Source organism: Somniosus microcephalus, unplaced genomic scaffold, assembly GCF_052327205.1.
Source record: "Somniosus microcephalus isolate GS21.2 unplaced genomic scaffold, FLI_Smic_1.0 unresolved_chr1, whole genome shotgun sequence".
In the NCBI taxonomy this organism is placed as follows: domain Eukaryota; kingdom Metazoa; phylum Chordata; class Chondrichthyes; order Squaliformes; family Somniosidae; genus Somniosus; species Somniosus microcephalus.
Genome location: NW_028225179.1, coordinates 157,516,460 through 157,534,236, shown reverse-complemented (window position 1 = coordinate 157,534,236; position 17,777 = coordinate 157,516,460). Strand labels below are relative to the sequence as shown.

At 45.3% G+C, this 17,777-nt stretch overlaps 2 non-coding genes across 2 annotated transcripts; both read left to right on the top strand.

Annotated features, from left to right (window-relative positions):
• The first annotated feature begins 8,104 nt into the window (after positions 1–8,104).
• On the top strand, positions 8,105–8,177 carry trnav-uac (transfer RNA valine (anticodon UAC)). The gene has a single exon. It is a non-coding gene; the product is annotated as a tRNA-Val (tRNA).
• A 6,594-nt stretch (positions 8,178–14,771) lies between these two features.
• trnak-cuu (transfer RNA lysine (anticodon CUU)) lies at positions 14,772–14,844 on the top strand. The gene has a single exon. It is a non-coding gene; the product is annotated as a tRNA-Lys (tRNA).
• The last annotated feature ends 2,933 nt before the right edge of the window (positions 14,845–17,777 follow it).

Genomic DNA, 17,777 nt, shown 5'->3' with positions numbered 1-17,777 from the left:
GTCAGATGGGCAGAACAGCGGCAAATGGAATTTAACCCTGAAAAATGTGAGTTGATGCATTTTGGGAAGAGTAACAAGGTAAGGGAATACGCAATGAATGGTACGAGGATCAGAGGGACCTTGGTGTGCATGTGCATAGATCCCTGAAGGCAGCAGGACAGGTAGATAAGGTGGTTAAAAAGGCATATGGGATAATTGCCTTCATTAGCTGAGGCATAGAATATAAAGCAGGGAGGTTATGGTGGAGCTGTACAAAAAGCTAGTTAGGCCACAACTGGAATACTGTGTGCAGTTCTGGTCGCCATACCATAGGAAGGATGTGATTGCATTGGAGAGGGTGCAGAGGAGATTCACCAGGATGTTACCTGGGCTGGAGCGTTTCAGCTATAAAGAGAGACTGACCAGGCTGGGTTGTTTTCATTAGAGCAGAGAAGGCTGAGGGGGGACCTGATTGAGGTGCACATAATTATGAGGCGCATAGATAGGGTAGACAGATAGGAATTTTTCCCCTTAGTTGAGGGATCAATAACCAGGGGGCATAGTTTCAAGGTAAGGGGCAGGAGGTTTAGAGGGGATTTGGGGAAAATCTTTTTCACCCAGAGGGTGGTTGGAATCTGGAACTCACTGCATAAAAGGGTGGTAGAGGCAGGAGCCCTCACAACATTCAAGAAGCATTTAGATGAGCACTTGAAACGCCATAGCATACAAGGCAACGGACCAAGTGCTGGAAAATGGGATTAGAATAGACGGGGCTTGGTGGCCGGTGCAGACACGATGGGCCGGAGGGCCTCTTCCTGTGCTGTATAAATCTATGACTCTATGAGGTGATGACTTAGTTTGAGCAGCTGTAATTTTTTCAGGGGCTGTATTCGTTTGAGGTGCTGAATTAGTTCTAGGCATTTATTAGTTTCAGGTTCTGTGTAAGTTTGAGGTGTTGTATTCGTTTGAGAAGCTACATCCATTTGAGATGTTGCAATTTGTTGTGGTTATCCTTAAGAATTTATTGTTCCAATTAATGCTTGGAGCAGAACATCGCGTTGTGCGAAAGGAGCCTGTTTTTCGGACAAAGCTACATGTAAGGAAGGTGTGTGGTTAGGAGATAAGGGAAGTGATATTCTGGTAACAAGGTCGGGTAATAAGAAGAGAAAATGCTGGAAAGACTCAGCAGTTCAGGCAGCATTTGTGGAGAGAGAACCCGAGGTAACGGTTCTGTTCGATGGCCTTCCATCAGAAGTTGTGCAGTTGTGTTAGGTAACACTACTAAACGGGCAAATTATCCCGTAGAAGAGGTAAGGATAAGATATAAAAGTGACGTTTGGAACAGATACTTTAGAATCCGATAAAGGTTTGACGAATTTGTATATCGAACTCGGAACTATTACGTATTTGAGTTCTCCAGCTACAATTCGCAAGGATTTGTCTTAAATGCTGTTGTTAATGATATGACTATTTATTGCATAACTCTGACATTTAATGTTGGGAACCCTTTTAGTGCACTGCGCGTTTTCCAGCTTTGCTTGGAGCGCCGTTCCCTTAAATCCATCGCTCACAGGGACAATTCCATTCAGCATATATTTTGTCTGGCCCTTGGTGAAATTTCTAGATTGAACGCGACGCATCTCAACCCCAAGCTCGTCACCGTCTCGCTAACCGCTGCACAGCGACCACACTCTGCTCCCCTGAGATGGAGGTCCAGGTGCTGTTTTAAGCTCGAGTGCAGTTAGAGGCAGAGCTCATTCAAAGAAAGTCCAAGTCATTGAGGCGTCTGATTCTTTGCACCGAACTCCTTCACAGAGTTCAGATTCAGGTGGGGGCGATTTGGGCAAATCTTTCCCCACATTACAACACTTCAAAGTTACTTCAATGGTGGTAACGCGCTTTGGGATGCCCTGAGTTCGTGAAAAGCGCTTATTAATGCAAGTCTTTCTTTGCAACAGTTTCAACTACATTTCAAATTCCGCGGGCTAAATTAGGGCTGGTCCGGGATCTCTCACAAAATTCAAACAATAACCCCGAAACGAGAATCATACCCCTAGACCAACGAGCGGATTGGCTGGTATTAGTGGAGATAAGAGATAACCATTGTAGAACCATTTATTGTGTGTGGCTATTCTTGACGAGCAGAGTATTTGAGGCCGAGACAGTGTCTTTGCCTTTTCCACCTGTCTTCTGAAGCGCCGCCCGCTCCCACTCCTACAGTTACTGAGCTGTTTGGACCTTAATGTATCCGGGCTGCAGGAGGCCGCCCCAGGCGCAGCAGAGGAGTCTCGGCATTAGATCTGCGTGGGAAAAGTATCTTTCCCCTTCTCTCTTCCTCTTGTCTACATACCTGTTCATTTATTTCTCTATTTATTTCCCCTGTCTCAGTTTCCTGCATCATAACATGGTGGGGATATTTTTAGAGACGCGGTTTATTGTTACTTATTGAAAGGACACCCAGACGGACCGATTGAACTGCAATTTGAATCCTGTCGCTGGCCCTGTGTTTTTCTATTAATCTGTGTTGTTCTGCTTCCACATTCTCAGTCACAAAGTCCCGAGCCTCAATTTTTAAATAAAATAAGGCCCACCTCTTCAAGTAGCGAGACGCGAGGGGGTCATTCCCTAAATCAGCGCCAATTTCCCCAAATCCTCCTTACAGTACCGCAACCCAAACTGCGTCCTATATGGGAAATATCATTGAGAATGAATTACTTCACTCGCTGTAACTTTGCCATTTGAATGGCATAATTCGCCTCTCAATGCGTCTTTTATTTATACTTAAAAACATGTAAATTATCCCAGTTTTCATATTTACTAAATTTGAACGCAGAAAAAATGCCTTTCCCCACTTTCGAACCGTTGAGTTTTCGTGTGTCTCCCCACTACACACCGGAAACCCTCCAGCACTCGGGTGCTCTGCATTGTAACAACTCAATAGGAACAGGAGGAGGCCATTCAGCCCCTCGAGCCTGTTACATAGGAACAGGAGGAGGCCATTCAGCCCCTCGAGCCTGTTACATAGGAACAGGAGGAGGCTGTTCAGCCCCTCGAGACTGGTCCACCATTCAATCAGTCTGGTCTGTATCTTCACTCCATCTACCCGCTTTGCTTCCATAACCCTTAATACCCTTACCCAATAAAACTCGATCGACAGTAGCTGTAATCTTGAGCCTGAAACAAGCTCAACTCCCGGATCCAGACAGAAAAGTCTTCTTATTGACGGCCACCCTGCAGATCAATGATTTACATTTGTGAACTTCAGGGATTCGGAGATTCCAGTGTTTAAAATGGAACAAAAGATGAAATGGGCCTCAGTGTGGATCAGTTTTCTCTCACTCAAAGTTATCTGATTAGTGAAGTGAAATAAAGAGCAATTAAAGAATAAGGGAGAAGCCGATGTTGCACTTTTCCAGGAGATTAAACTCTCCTCTGACTGTTCGCCACAGCAAGTTTAACAATTTATGTCCCACCCGGGCTCGAACGTGATAACCGCCACATTGCGGGAACCGCCGGCTCTGTATTATTAGCAGAAGGAGAAACTGACCGAGTGAACTCCCTCTGAGCTGATCGGTAATGAGTTGCCTCACTTTAAACAACTTCTGTCCCACACTGAATGCTCTCAGTCCTTCTCCTCCGCTGCCCTTTACAAGAAATGTCACAGATTCCCCCTCACACCCCTAACGTGTTCTCTTCCACCCCCTCACAGTGGGGCCACTGAGTCTCCTCGTGTCTCCCCGCCATCAGCGGTCTCACCCAGTTTGTAAAATTAAACCGGGAACAAGTGTCCCTCAAAGAGAGTCTGTAAGCTCAATCTGTAACAGAAACTAATGGTTCATTAACTGTGGTTCAAGCAATTATTAGTCGGCTCTCAGACTTGAATTATTTTTTATGCAATGAACTGTCCCCAAATCTTTTGTCAAAACGAATTCCTTGATTGAGAATCGAAACGGGGCGAGAGCCAGTCGACCACCAGGGACCAGCTATGATACTTTATGTATATATATCAACCTGAATATGTGCAGAAAGCTGTCTAGACCTCGTGGCGCAACGGTAGCGCGTCTAGCTCCAAATTAGAAGGCTTCTTTTGCAATCACCAATGAAGAACCGATGACCATAATTTGCAGAATGAAAGAAAGGCGAAACACACTTCAATAACGCATTTTGCTCTTTCGCGTGTGAAGCGAAATAATTTTTCAGTGAAACGATTTGGAAGTATGTGTTACTGGTATTTGTGCCTTTAACTAAAGTTTGTGGCGTCTGACTCCCGTTCACGTCTGTTCTTCCTCTGTTGAATAAGAAAGGAGGGCTGTCGTTGACCAGACTGCACTGCGGCTGATTTTGTGAGCTCATCCTTTATATTGAGTGATGATGTTTAAGGTGAACCAATCAGCACAGAGGGAGTTCACGGGTCAGTTCCCCGGTGTTGAAGGCCGGCCTACAGCGGTTCCCGCAGTGTAGTGGTTATCACGATCGCTTTACACGTGAAAGGTTCCCGGTTGGTGTCCGGCCGGGAGCATTATGATTAAACTTGCTGTGGATGAACAACCAGCGGGTTTATTCCAAATGAAAAAAGAAAACTGCTGCAAATCTGAAATAGAAACGGAAAATGCTTGAAATTCTCAAGAGGTCAGGCAGTATCTGTGGATAAAAAAAGAGAGTGCTCGTTTCAGGTCGATTACCCTTCGTTAGAACTGGGAAACGAGGGAGATGTACGGCGAGTTTATTCTCCTGTCAATTGGGCTAAAGAGGCTTTTTAATTGTTCTTTATTTCACTTCACTAATCAGATACTTTTCAGTGAGAGTAAAGTGATCCACAGTGAGGCCCATTTCATCTTTTGTTCCCTTTTAATCCCTGGAATCTCTGAAGCCCTGAAGTTCAGAAATGTAATCCATTAATCTGCAGGGCGCCGTCAGTAAGAAACCTTTTCTGTCTGGATCCGGGAGTGCAGCTGGTTTCAGGCTCAAGATTGTCGCCACTGTCGATAGATTTTTGTTGGGTAAGGGTATTAAGGGTTACGGAAATAAAACGGGTAGATGGAGTGAAGATACAGACCAGTCCTGATCTAACTGAATGGCGCTACAGGCTCGAGGTGCTGAATGGCCTCCTCCTGTTCCTATGGAGTCGATGCAATGCACCCGAGTGCTGGAGAGTTTCCGGTGTGTAGTGGTTATCGCATTCTGCTAACACATGAAAACTCAACGGTTCGAAAGTGGGTAGAGGCAATTTAATGCCTATTCTCCATTCAAGTTTAGTATATATGAAACTGGAATCATTTGCATGTTTGGTTCAGTATAAATAAAATAGGCATTGACAGGCGAATTATGCTATTCAAATGGCAGCGTTACAGTGAGTGAAGTAATTCTCAATGATATTTCCCATATAGGACACAGTTTTGGTTGCGGTACTGTAAGGAGGATTTGGGGAATGTTGGCGTTGATTTAGGGAATCTCCCCTCGCGTGTTGCTAACATAAGATGTGGGTCTTATTTTATTTAAAAATTGAGGCTCGGAACTTTCTCATTGAGAATGTGGAAGCAGAACAACACAGATTAATAGGAAAACACAGGGTCAGTGACCGGATTCAAATTGCAGTTTCAATCGGTCCGTCTGTGTAATCCTGAGGGACAAAATTTGTCTCCACTTGGAGAGGCAAGGATTAATCAGGGATAGTCAACATGGCTTTGTCAAGGGAAGATCATGTCTGACTAATTTGATTGAATTTTTTGAGGGGGTGACTAGGTGTGTGGATGAGGGTAACGCAGTGGATGTGGTATACATGGATTTCAGTAAGGCCTTCGATAAAGTCCCGCACAGGAGACTGGTCAAGAAGGTAAGAGCCCATGGAATCCAGGGTGCCTTGGCACATTGGATACAAAACTGGCTTAGTGGCAGAAGGCAGAGGGTGATGGTCGAAGGTTGTTTTTGTGACTGGAAGCCTGTGGCCAGTGGGGTACCACAGGGATCGGTGCTGGGTCCCTTGCTGTTTGTGGTCTACATTAATGACTTGGATATGAATGTAAAGGGTATGATCAGTAAGTTCGCGGATGATACAAAAATTGGTAGGGTGGTAAATAGCGAGGAGGGTAGCCTCAGTCTGCAGGACGATATAGATGGGTTGGTCAGATGGGCGGAACAGTGGCAAATGGAATTTAACCTGGAAAAGTGCGAGGTGATGCACTTTGGGGGGACTAACAAGGCAAAGGAATACACAATGAATGGAAAGACCCTAGGCAAGGCGGAGGGTCAGAGGGATCTGGGTGTGCAAGTACACAGATCCCTGAAGGCGGCGGAACAGGTGGATAAGGTGGTAAAAAAGGCATATGGGATACTTGCCTTCATTAGCCGAGGCATTGAATATAAGAGCAAGGAGGTTATGATGGAGCTGTATAAAACACTGGTTAGGCCACAGCTGGAATACTGTGTGCAGTTCTGGTCGCCACACTACAGGAAGGATGTGATCGTGTTAGAGAGGGTGCAGAGGAGGTTCACCAGGATGTTACCGGGGCTGGTGCGCTTCAGCTATGAAGAGAGACTGGGCAGATTGGGTTTGTTTTCCTTGGAGCAGAGGAGGCTGAGGGGGGACATGATTGAGGTGTACAAAATTATGAGGGGCATAGATAGGATGGATGCTGAGGAGCTTTTTCCCTTAGTAGAGGGGTCAATAACTAGGGGGCATAGATTCAAGGTAAAAGGCGGGAGGTTTAGAGGGGATTTGAGAAAGAACTTTTTCACCCAGAGGGTGGTTGGAGTCTGGAACTCACTGCCTGAAAGGGTTGTGGAGGCAGAAACCCTCACAACATTTAAGAAGCATTTGGATATGCACTTGAAATGCCATAACATACAAGGCTACGGACCAAATGCTGGAATATGGGATTAGATTAGACAGGGCTTGATGGCCGGCGCGGACACGATGGGCCGAAGGGCCTCTATCCGTGCTGTATTACTCTATGACTCTATGACTCCTTTCAATAAGTAATAAAAAAGCGCGTCTCTAAAAATATCCCCGCCATGTTATGATTCGGGAAACTGAGACGGGGGTAGAAATAGAGAAACAAAAGCACATTGATATAGAGAAGAGGAAGATAGAAGGGGAAAATACTGTTTCCTCGCAGAACTAATGGCGAGACTCCTCTGCTTCGATGGGGTGTCCTCCTGCAGCCCGGATACATTAACGTCCTAACAGCTCATGAACTGTAGGACTGGGACCGGGCGGCGCTTCAGAAGACAGGTCGAAAAGGCAAAGGCACTGTCTCGGTCTCAGGTGCTCTGATCATGAAGAATAGCCAGACACACAAACTGGTTTTATCAGTGGTTAGATCCTCACTCGGCTAGGTTTGAACCAGCGTCCTCGGGGTCTGATTTTCGCTTCGGTGGTTGTTTAAATTTCCGAGAAGTCCGCGGTTCAAATCACAAACCAGCGCTGGTTTTGCCGCCACTATTGGACTTGCAGTTGAATCTTTTGTAATCACCATAAAATAACCGGTTACCTTAAATTACAGAATGAAAGAAAGGCGAAACACACTTCAATAACGCATTTTGCCCTTTGTAAGTAATGAACTGTTAACCATATTTCATTTTCCACATTGTATTTTAGGAACCTCGTTTAAAATATTCATTGCTTAAGGAAGCAGAAATCTGGGACTTTTAAAAAAAATTAACACGTTTGGTCGCTGCACAGCATAAAATGCTGGCAAATGTAACTTTTCCACCAGGGGTCGACCCGCGTACTTGTCGCGTCTGAGGCTAACGTGACAACCGCTACACTACGAAAACCTCTGCGGCATTTCTCGCAGAGAATAGAATCAATAGTGAACAAAATATCAAATTTTCAGATTCAATGCAGTCAACGTTTACATCAAGTGAAAGAATTTTTTAGTGAAATGATGTGGAAGTATGTGTTACTGGTATTTGTGCCTCTAATTAAATGTTGTGGCGTCTGACTCCCGTTCATGTCTGTTCTTCCTCTGTTGATAAAGAAAGGAGGGCTGTCGTTGACCAGACTGCACTGCGGCTGGTTTTGTGAGCTCATCCTTTATATTGAGTGATGCTGTTTAAGGTGAACCAATCAGCACAGAGGGAGTTCACGGGTCAGTTCCCCGGTGTTAAAGGCTGGCCTACAGCGGTTCCCGTAGTGTAGTGGTTATCATGTTCGCTTTACATGCGAAAGGACCGCGGTTCGAGCCCGGGCGGGAGCATTATGTTTAATACTTGCTAAACCAGCGGGTTTATTCCAAATGAGATGAGAGAAGAAAATTACTGTAAATCTGAAATGAAAAACGGAAAATGCTGGAAATTATCAAGATGTGAGGCAGTATCTGTGGATAAAGATACAGAGTGAACCTTTCAGGTCAATTACCCATCGTTCGAACTGGGAAGCGGGAGAGATGTTTGGTGAGATTATTCTCTTGTCAATAGGGCTACAGCGGCTTCTCTCTTACTCTTTAATTGTTCTTTATTTCACTTCATTAATCAGATACCTTTGAGTGAGAGAAAACTGACCCACAGCGAGGCCCATTTCATCTTGTGTTCCCTTTTAATCCCTGGAATCTCTGAAGCCCTGAAGTTCAGAAATGTAACCCTTAAATTACTAGGGCTGTAGAGAGGGCTTTAAACTAATTAGTGGGGGGAGGTTTTAAGAGAGCATCCGTCCTAAAGCGGAGTGCCCGAATTACACACAATGCTCCAAAGGTTTGGTATAACTTCCTTCCTTTTACCCTCTATGTCTCTGTTTATAAAGCCCAGGATCCCGTTTGCTTTTCTAACACAAGACAAAATGCTGCGGATGCTGGAAGTTTGAAATAGAAACAGAATTTGCTGGAAATACTCAGCAGCTGTGAATGGTAGGTGAGTTTGAGAAAAGCGAATTGACTTCCAAACTGTGTTGAATGTTTCCATGGTGCAATGGTGAGCACTCTGGAATTTGAATCCAGTGACCTGAGGTCAAATCTCGATGAAGCCTGGTTCCCTCTTGTCCCAGCTGTTGTAAAATTTGGCAAAAGTAATGTTGTTGGCAGCTGTGTGATTGGCTGAGCAGCAGCTGGGATGTGTGGACGCTGAAGGTGTGGATGAGAAAAGGCCGGGCCAAAATGGAATGGTGGAGTTAAAATTGTCCAGTTCTTCCAATGTTGCTGCTGGGCGAGGTTTACAAGTAGCCTTGAGGGGGCAGCGATGTATCGCCATTGCAGTGCTGGTCCCCGCCACAACCTCCGTTCCCGAGTCACCGACTTCATCCCAATCCCTGGCCACTGAGGCTGAACCAGACAGCTTGCAACCTTGACTCCCTGTTTGAGCCCGAGATAAGCTTCCGCCCAAGATGGTCTACTTCCACCTCTGTAACATCGCCCGACTCCGCCTCTGCCGCAGCTGATCTGCTGCTGAAACCCTCATCCTTGCCTTTGTCACCTCCAGACTTGACGATTCTAATGTGCCCCTGGAAGGCCCCCCATCTTCCTCCCTCTGTAAACTTCAGCTCATCCAATCCTCTGCTGCCCGTATCCTAACTCGCACCATGTCCCCTTCACCCATCACCCCGGTTCTCACTCACCTACATTGGCTCCCAATCAGGCGACAAATCAATTTTCAAATTCTCTTCCGTGTTTTCAAATCCCTCCATGGACTCGCCCCTCCCGATCTCTGTAACATTCTCCAGCCCAACACCTTCTGTGATCTCTGTGCTCCTCCAATTCTGGGCTCTTACACATCCCTGATTTTAAACCTTGCACCATCTGCCGTGGTGGGATTGTGAACTCAGGTCTCCAGATCATCATGAAGTCGGTGGTTGAGGAACAGAGTTTGTGACGGGGACCAGCACTGCAATGGCAATTCATCGCTGCCCCTTCAAGGCAAACCTCTCCCACCAGCGAGCACTGGACAATTTTCTCCGCACCATTCCACTTTTCCTCTGGATTACTGGTCGAGTAACAGAATCACTGTGCCGCCATGCCCCATAATTAATTGATAGAAGAATCGTTAATGAGCAGCGCAGAGTCTGAACCAGGAAGAGTCAGTTAGAACAGTGAATTCAATGTCCAATCAGGCAGAAAGATAAATAAAAAGAGGAAAAGAAAGGTTGGTTTAAGAGAGAGAAAAAATAAAGAGAAAAATGTTAAAACATTTTTATTATATAAAAAATCTTCTAAAATTTATATCTGAAGTAATGAGATTACACTCTTATAAAAGTTAATTTTCAGTGCCAGAGAGGGTATTTGGCAGTAATTAAGACTTATTAAGACAGTTAAAAAGGGGACTTCGACTGAAATGGACGGGTTTGCTGCGGTGTGTGAAATATGGTGACGATCTATGGTTATTATCCGAGGCGACGCTGCAGGATCCTTTAAAGATCTCCCGCGGATCCACGGAAACCAGTCGAATGTGCAGCTTTGAGAGGGGCTTTCTGCACCGTCAGGGCAGGATACGGGAGTGAGGAAGGGACACTGTCGGTATCTGTGCTGAGTTTGAGTCTGTGCAGACTGGTACAGGCTCAGATAATATGAGACATTTTATTTTATTCACATTTAATTGCAAGATGAATTCTTCCATTATTCGTATTTGTTCAATTTTATTGGGAAGGTTTCTTTCCAGTTTCGAACCGGGGACCATTTCTCCAACATAATATTTCTGCCCGGGAACGAACCGGGGCCTTGTCGCCTATGAGGCGAACATGATAAACCGCTATAATACGGAAACCTCTGCTTAACTACACATCCAGAAAGAACTGTTCAGCGAGAAGGTGAAATGCTGAATCCCAGATTCTGGATTAATTTCCTTTCACTAACATTTCTCTGACCTAAACTGCACAAGTCAAAAATGTTCCTTTCAAAGTCATTAAACTCTCGAATTTCCACGTCGCCCCCGAATCTCCTGAATCAGATGCCTCCAGTTTTGCCACTCAATCAATGTCCCTTTGCAAACTTCTGCTCCCATCCCCACTAATTACTGTGACACCGTCAAACTTGGTTTACAGTTATCGATCGCAGGATCTGCAATGCACTGCCTGAAAGGGTGCTGGAGGCAGATTCAATCGTGGTTTTCAAAAGGCAGTTGCATAAGTCGCTGTATGATTGTATGATTCAATGAGGTCACCTCTCATTCTTCTAAACTCCAGAGACTAGAGGCCCAATCTACTCAATGGTTCCTCATAGGACAGCCCTCTCATTGCAGGAATCAGTCTAGTGAACCTTCGTCACACCCCATCTAAGGCAAGTATATCCTTCAACAGGTAAGGTGACCAAAACTAAAATACGGTTTGATCTGCTGGTAGTAAGCGAGCAAGAAACTGCCAGATATTGCAGTTTGTACAAGTGTTCCCTGGTGGTCTAGTGGTTAGGATTCGGCGCTCTCAGCACCGCGGCCCGTGGTTCTTACAACACTGTTTAATAAAATAATTCCAGTCTGTGAGACACTTAATAATTCTCTTAATCAACCCACTGCTTTTTGTTGCCCACTGAAGGAAATGCTAACATGTTTGCCGGGTGACAGTCAAAATGTAATAACTATTTTGTAGAATCAGACAGCACAGAATGAGCCCATTAAGCCCCATCCTGCCTGTGCCGGCTGGTTGAAAGAACGATTCAATTAGTCCCACTGCCCTGCTCTTTCCCCAGAGCCCTGCGGATCCAGCAGCTACATTTCCCTTTTGAAAGTTAATATTGAATCTATGATTTTATGACATATTTTATATTTTTACACGGCCTTGTTTGCAGTTCTGAATATTGTCCACCCGCCGGAAGTTGAATTGTTTTTCAGAAGCTGCTCGACCTGTTGTGTATTTGGAGCAGTTTCCCAGTTGATTTCCCTGTGATTGTGGGGGCTCGGCGTGTGTCATTGGATTGGCTGCAGCCCGCCGGCAGCAGGCGGTGAAAGCGGGCGTGAGACGGTGAGTGACAGGTGAGCGCTGCTTCTGATGTTGTCTGACACCCGGTGGACTCGAGTGGGCCGGGATTTTAAAGACCTTTTATTGCTGCAAGGCAGGAGAAATAGAACAGTGTTTGTGCAAAGTGCATATATACAAACATAATGTACGGCCGGTGTGGACTTTGTGGCACAACGATAGCGCGTCTGACTCCAAATCAAAAGGCTGCGTGTTTAAATCACGTCCTTCTGAATAATTTCGGAAATAGTATTTTCTTAGCTGTTTCTCAATTACCAGCCCCTTGCTCCAAAGACTGTGTCTGGGAGAGAAGCGCCACAATTCCTCATTTATTTAATGTCACAAGACACAAACACAGGTGTTGCTTCAAAATCAACCTGTAGGTGGCCACACACAGATTAAACAGAGACAAAGAACCAGACAGAACCGGGAAACACCTGGGAATAGACCAGAGATATGGACAAGGACTAAAACCGCTTTGCGATCAGAAAATTGCCTGAAGTCCTGTGGTTAATGAAAGGACGCTTGATGCTTGATTTCCTTACACACCTTGGAATTCAGGAGAACCTGGTTCGTGGTTTGCAGAACAAGTTAAACCCCTGGAGCCGAGCCACCAGGCGCCTGGCTGCAATCAGCGACAAAGACACTGAAAGTTATTGGACCCGGCGAGCTCAGTCGATGGAGCAGTGGTTCTCAACCTGTGGTCCGCAGACCACCAGTGGGCCGCGAGGGTACTGCAGGTGGTCCGTGAAAAAATGGTCCAAACCCCTAAAATAAACGTGCCTGTTGTCTCCACAGATGTTGAATGACCCGCCGTGTGGTTCCAGTGTTTTTATTGCTGTTTAAAGCTGGGTTTTGGGGATGAGCTGATGGAAGTGAAAACCTGCCGGGGATGGAGGGCGGGTTGGTTTTCTGCAAGGAGCAAATCAACTGGGCCGAAAAATCAGCTCCAGATAAATTCACCAAAATATACCCCACCTCGCTACTGCACAACGGCAAGTACTGCTCCACTCTATCATATAAAGCCAACTAGTGCCCCCTCAATTCAACAATCTTCACCAGTGTCCCCACTATTGTACAACCTCGGGTGTGCCTGTACAGAGTGTGGGTCTTTGACAGTAGGTTTTATACAACAATCTTCACCAGTGTCCCCACTATTGTACAACCTCAGGTGTGCCTGTACAGAGTGCGGGTATTTGACAGTAGGTTTTATACAACAATCTTCACCAGTGTCCCCACTATTGTACAACCTCGGGTGTGCCTGTACAGAGTGTGGGTCTTTGACAGTGGGTTTTATAAAACAACCTTCACCAGTGCCCCCACTATTGTACAACCTCAGGTGTGCCTGTACAGAGTGCGGGTCTTTGACAGTAGGTTTTATACAACAATCTTCACCAGTGTCCCCACTATTGTACAACCTCAGGTGTGCCTGTACAGAGTGCGGGTCTTTGACAGTAGGTTTTATAGAACAACCTTCACCAGTGCCCCCACTATTGTACAACCTCGGGTGTGCCTGTACAGAGTGCGGGTCTTTGACAGTAGGTTTTATACAACAGCAGCCACCAGTCGTCTTGTGTCACACTAAGTAAAACTAGATGTCATAAATATAAGATCCTCAATATTAAATCCAGTCGGGAATTCAGGAAAAACTTGTTTATGCAAAGAGTGGTTGGAATGTGGATCGCGATACCACAGGTCCCAGATATCAGTGAGGGGGGAGAAACATTCCAGCCGCGAGTTGGCTCCGTAACTTAGCTGGTTTAGTAAACAGGAGAGCCTGGGGTTCGAATCCCAGCGGGATTTTTTTTTAAGAACAAAATATTCTCTTATGATCCCACAGAGGTTGGCTGCTTCTCGTTTGAAAGTGCTGCAATCCTTTGGGATGGGAACGGATAAAGGCACATCACACTCACATCACAAATACATCTTAAAGTCTGACTGTCATTCGGCCAACATGTTAACATTTCCTCCAGTCTGCAACAGAAAGTTATCGGTTTATTAATGGCGATTAAAACAGTTATTCATCGTGACACTGCCTTTAATTACATGTTCGTGTCATTGATTTAATAAACTGCACAACTGTTTTATAAAAATCAAACCGGAAATCAACCCCGTGTTCTGGGTGCTCCGAATTCCAGCCCCTGGCCCACCAGGGAACGCTCCACCCAGCAGCTGTGAGAGCTGTAAATATAGTGGGTGCACCCCCGCCAGATACACATGTATTCCTGACTGGTGCTCGATGTAAATGTTTATTATCTCTGCAAGTTACAAGTGTCTGTGGATATATCTGAATTAATTCTTCATTTATTGGGTCTCATCTGTTTAATTGTGAATCGAGGCAGTGAATTCCAGATCCCAACAACTCGGTGTGAAAACAATGGTTCATAAAGTCGCCTCGATCTTTCTGTCAATCACCTTCAATCTGTGTCCTCTGGTCACCGACTCTTTAACCTCTGGAAACATGTTTCTCCTCATTTACGATATCAAACCCGTTCATGAATTTACACACCTCTGTCAAAACCTCTGCTCTAAGGAGAACAACCCCAGCTTCTCCAGTCCCCCACATACTGAAGTCCCTCATCCCTGGCACCATTCCAGTAAATCACTTCCGTTCATTTCTTCCATCTAATAAATAAAATGAAACGCTTATAAGAAAAAGCACGAACAGAATAAAAAAGAGAAATAAATACTGAGCAAAATGGATATTAATGTTTAAGAACATAAGAAAGAGGAGCAGGAGTAGGCCATTCGGCCCTTCGAGCCTGCACCGCCATTCAGTGAGATCATGGCTGATCTTAGCAGGTGAAATAACAGAAGATCTGAGCTTTATGATCGGTCAGTGAGAGGAATCCATCTTTCAATCGGGCTTTGGCCGTTCGATTTACTGATAAAGACAGACAGGGAGCACTGCCGCAGGCAGGCCCGACTAGCTCAGTCGGTAGAGCATGAGACTCTTAATCTCAGGGTCGTGGGTTCGAGCCCCACGTTGGGCGGTTGTTTTTGCTGCTGATTTTACAGGCGGTCCCCAGCTCTGAATTCCGCGCCAGAGAGTTTGACGTAAATGAGACTGAACAACAATATCAGAAAATCTCTCCATGATTCTGGACTCTTATCTCTCTCTCGTTGAACATCATATCATTTCACCGTCAGTGCGGCTCAGTGGGACTTCGGGCCAGTCTCTCCCTTCACAACCCATCAGTGCCGGGAAAACAACGGGGAATTTTACACACATGTTGTGCTCTGTAACTTCTTATAAAAACTTCAGTATACTTCACTCCGTGTCCAACCCTGTGAGGTCTCCCCTGGTGGGTCAGCTTTAGATGTTTATAAACAGGTCAGCGGAACATTAACATAACCTGAGCTCCGAGATCTGGGCGGGTCCCATTCCCCCGGAGTGATTAATCAGCAGGAGGGATTCGAGTTTCTTTAAAAGAATGACGCGAAAATCACTTTGATGTGAGGCAGAAATAGGTCAGTTGGGATTCGGCGGCTATTAGATATGTTGTGTCTCTTTCTTTGGGTCCTTTTCTCGAACTTACCAATTTAACCTTAAGTCTCTTTTCTGCCACTGAAGGGTTGGGTTTGAATAGACAGACATCAAGGATGGGAACTATTTCTATTGTCTGTATTTAGCTTTTATTTTTCTGCCTCCTTCTGCCCTTTTCTCTGGTTTATTCTCTCTCGGTGCTGGGTAAGCATTTGTCCTAAACTGATGCCTTTTACACATCTCGGGGCGGCCAGACACGCTCTGTCTGTCTGTTACTGCTTGTGACCATTAACGGGAACAGGCCGCCAGTTAAACGTATATCAGCAAACCGAAGAAAGACAAATAAACTGAAAGATGTGTTACTCCGCCCCAGGGCAAAGGTGAAATGGATGTTACTCAAAATAACTTCCCCCTGACAGTTTGTGTAGATTTTTTGTAAAGTCTGGAATTTCAATGTCAGGAGACACCTAAAAAGTAAGAAATAAATTGCTGATGACCCGTACAGGAATTAAACCCGTCCCCTAGGGTACTTAAGGAAGTGGCCCTAGAAATAGTAGATGCATTGCTGGTCATCTTCCAGAATTCTATAGACTCTGGAATAGTTCCCATGGATTGGAGGGTAGCTAATGTAACCCCACTATTTAAACGGGGAATTATAGACCGGTAAGCCTGACATCGGTAGTGGGGGAAATGCTAGAGTCCATTACAAAAGATGTAATAGCAGAGCACTTGGGAAACAGTGACAGGGTCGGACAAAGTCAACATGGATTTACAAAAGGTAAATAATGCTTGACTAATCTACTGGAAATTTTTGAGGATGTAACTGGTAGAATAGATAAGGGAGAACTAGTGGATGTGGTGTATTTGGACTTTCAGAAGGCTTTCAATAAGGTCCCGCATAAGAGATTGGCGTGCAATGTTAAAGCACATGGGATTGGGGGTAAGGTACTGACTTGGATAGAGAACTGGTTGGCAGACAGGAAGCAAAAAGTTGGAATAAACGGGTCTTTTTCCGAGTGGCAGGCAGTGATTAGTGGGGTACCACAGGGATCGGTGCTAGGAACCCAGCTATTCACAATATATATTAATGATCTAGACGAGGGAACTAGATGTAATATCTCCAAGTTTGCAGACGACACACAGCTGGGTGGGCGTGTGTGCTGTGAGGAGGATGCAGAGAAACTCCAGTATGATTTGGACAGGTTGGGTGATTGGGCAGATGCATGGCAGATGCAGTACAATGTGGATAAATGCGAGGTTATCCACTTTGGTGGCAAAAACAGGAAGGCAGATTATTATCTGAATGGCAATAGATTGGGAAAAGGGGAAGTGCAACGAGACCTGGGTGTCCTTGTGCACCAGTTACTGAAGGTAAGCATGCAGGTGCAGCAGGTGGTTAAGAAGGCAAATGGTATGTTGGCCTTCAGAGCGAGAGGATTCGAGTACAGGAGCAAGGATGTCTTGCTGCAGTTGTACAGGGCCTTGGTGAGACCACATCTTGAGTATTGTGTGCAGTTTTGGTCGCCTTATCTGAGGAAGGATGTTCTTGCCATGGAGGGAGTGCAGCAAAGATTCACCAGACTGATACCTGGCATGGCAGGAATGACGTATGAAGAGAGATTGAGTCGATTCATTTAGAAGAATGAGAGGGGACCTCATTGAAACTTATAAAATTCTAACAGGACTAGATAGACTAGATGCAGGAAGGATGTTCCCGATGGTGGGGGAATCCAGAACCAGGGGTCACAGTCTAAGGATAAGGGGTAAGCCATTTAGGACTGGGATGAGGAGGAATTTCTTCAGCCAGAGAGTGGTGAACCTGTGGTATTCTCTACCACAGAAGGCAGTGGAGGCCAATTCATTAAATATATTCAAGAAGGAGTTAGATATATTTCTTAAGGCTAAAGGGATCAAGGGGTATGGGGAGAAAGCAGGGACCAGGTACTGAATTTGGATGTTTAAACTAGATGTGGGGGTTGTTGCTGTAGTTGTGCTGTGGAGTTCCTTCAAGGAGGTGATTCTGAATGCAATGGATCAACGTGTACCCATGGAAAGCAAAGTTACTGAGCGTCATTACAGTCCAGCCTGGTTCAACGGAACTAAAAAACAATTCATCCAGAAGAGAAAAAGGCAAATTACGGTAAATGACACAGAATTCAGATGGCTTCAAAACCAGAAGGCAAACCAAGAGTGTAAAAATTGCAACAGAATGGGGAAGAAAATATTCACATTGAACATAGCAAGTGAAGAGAAGGGCAATAATAGTGCCAGAGGTAAGTTGTGTCACTATTCACATTCCGCCTTGATCTGAATAGGTCTGTTAAAGGGGGCGATTGAGAAGAATAGAGGAGAAATGAAAACGAAGGAGGAATGAGCGAAAGGTCTTTTGATTGCCCGGAGTGCAGGACGCTGTGCTTGGAACTGGCAGACTTTAAAGTG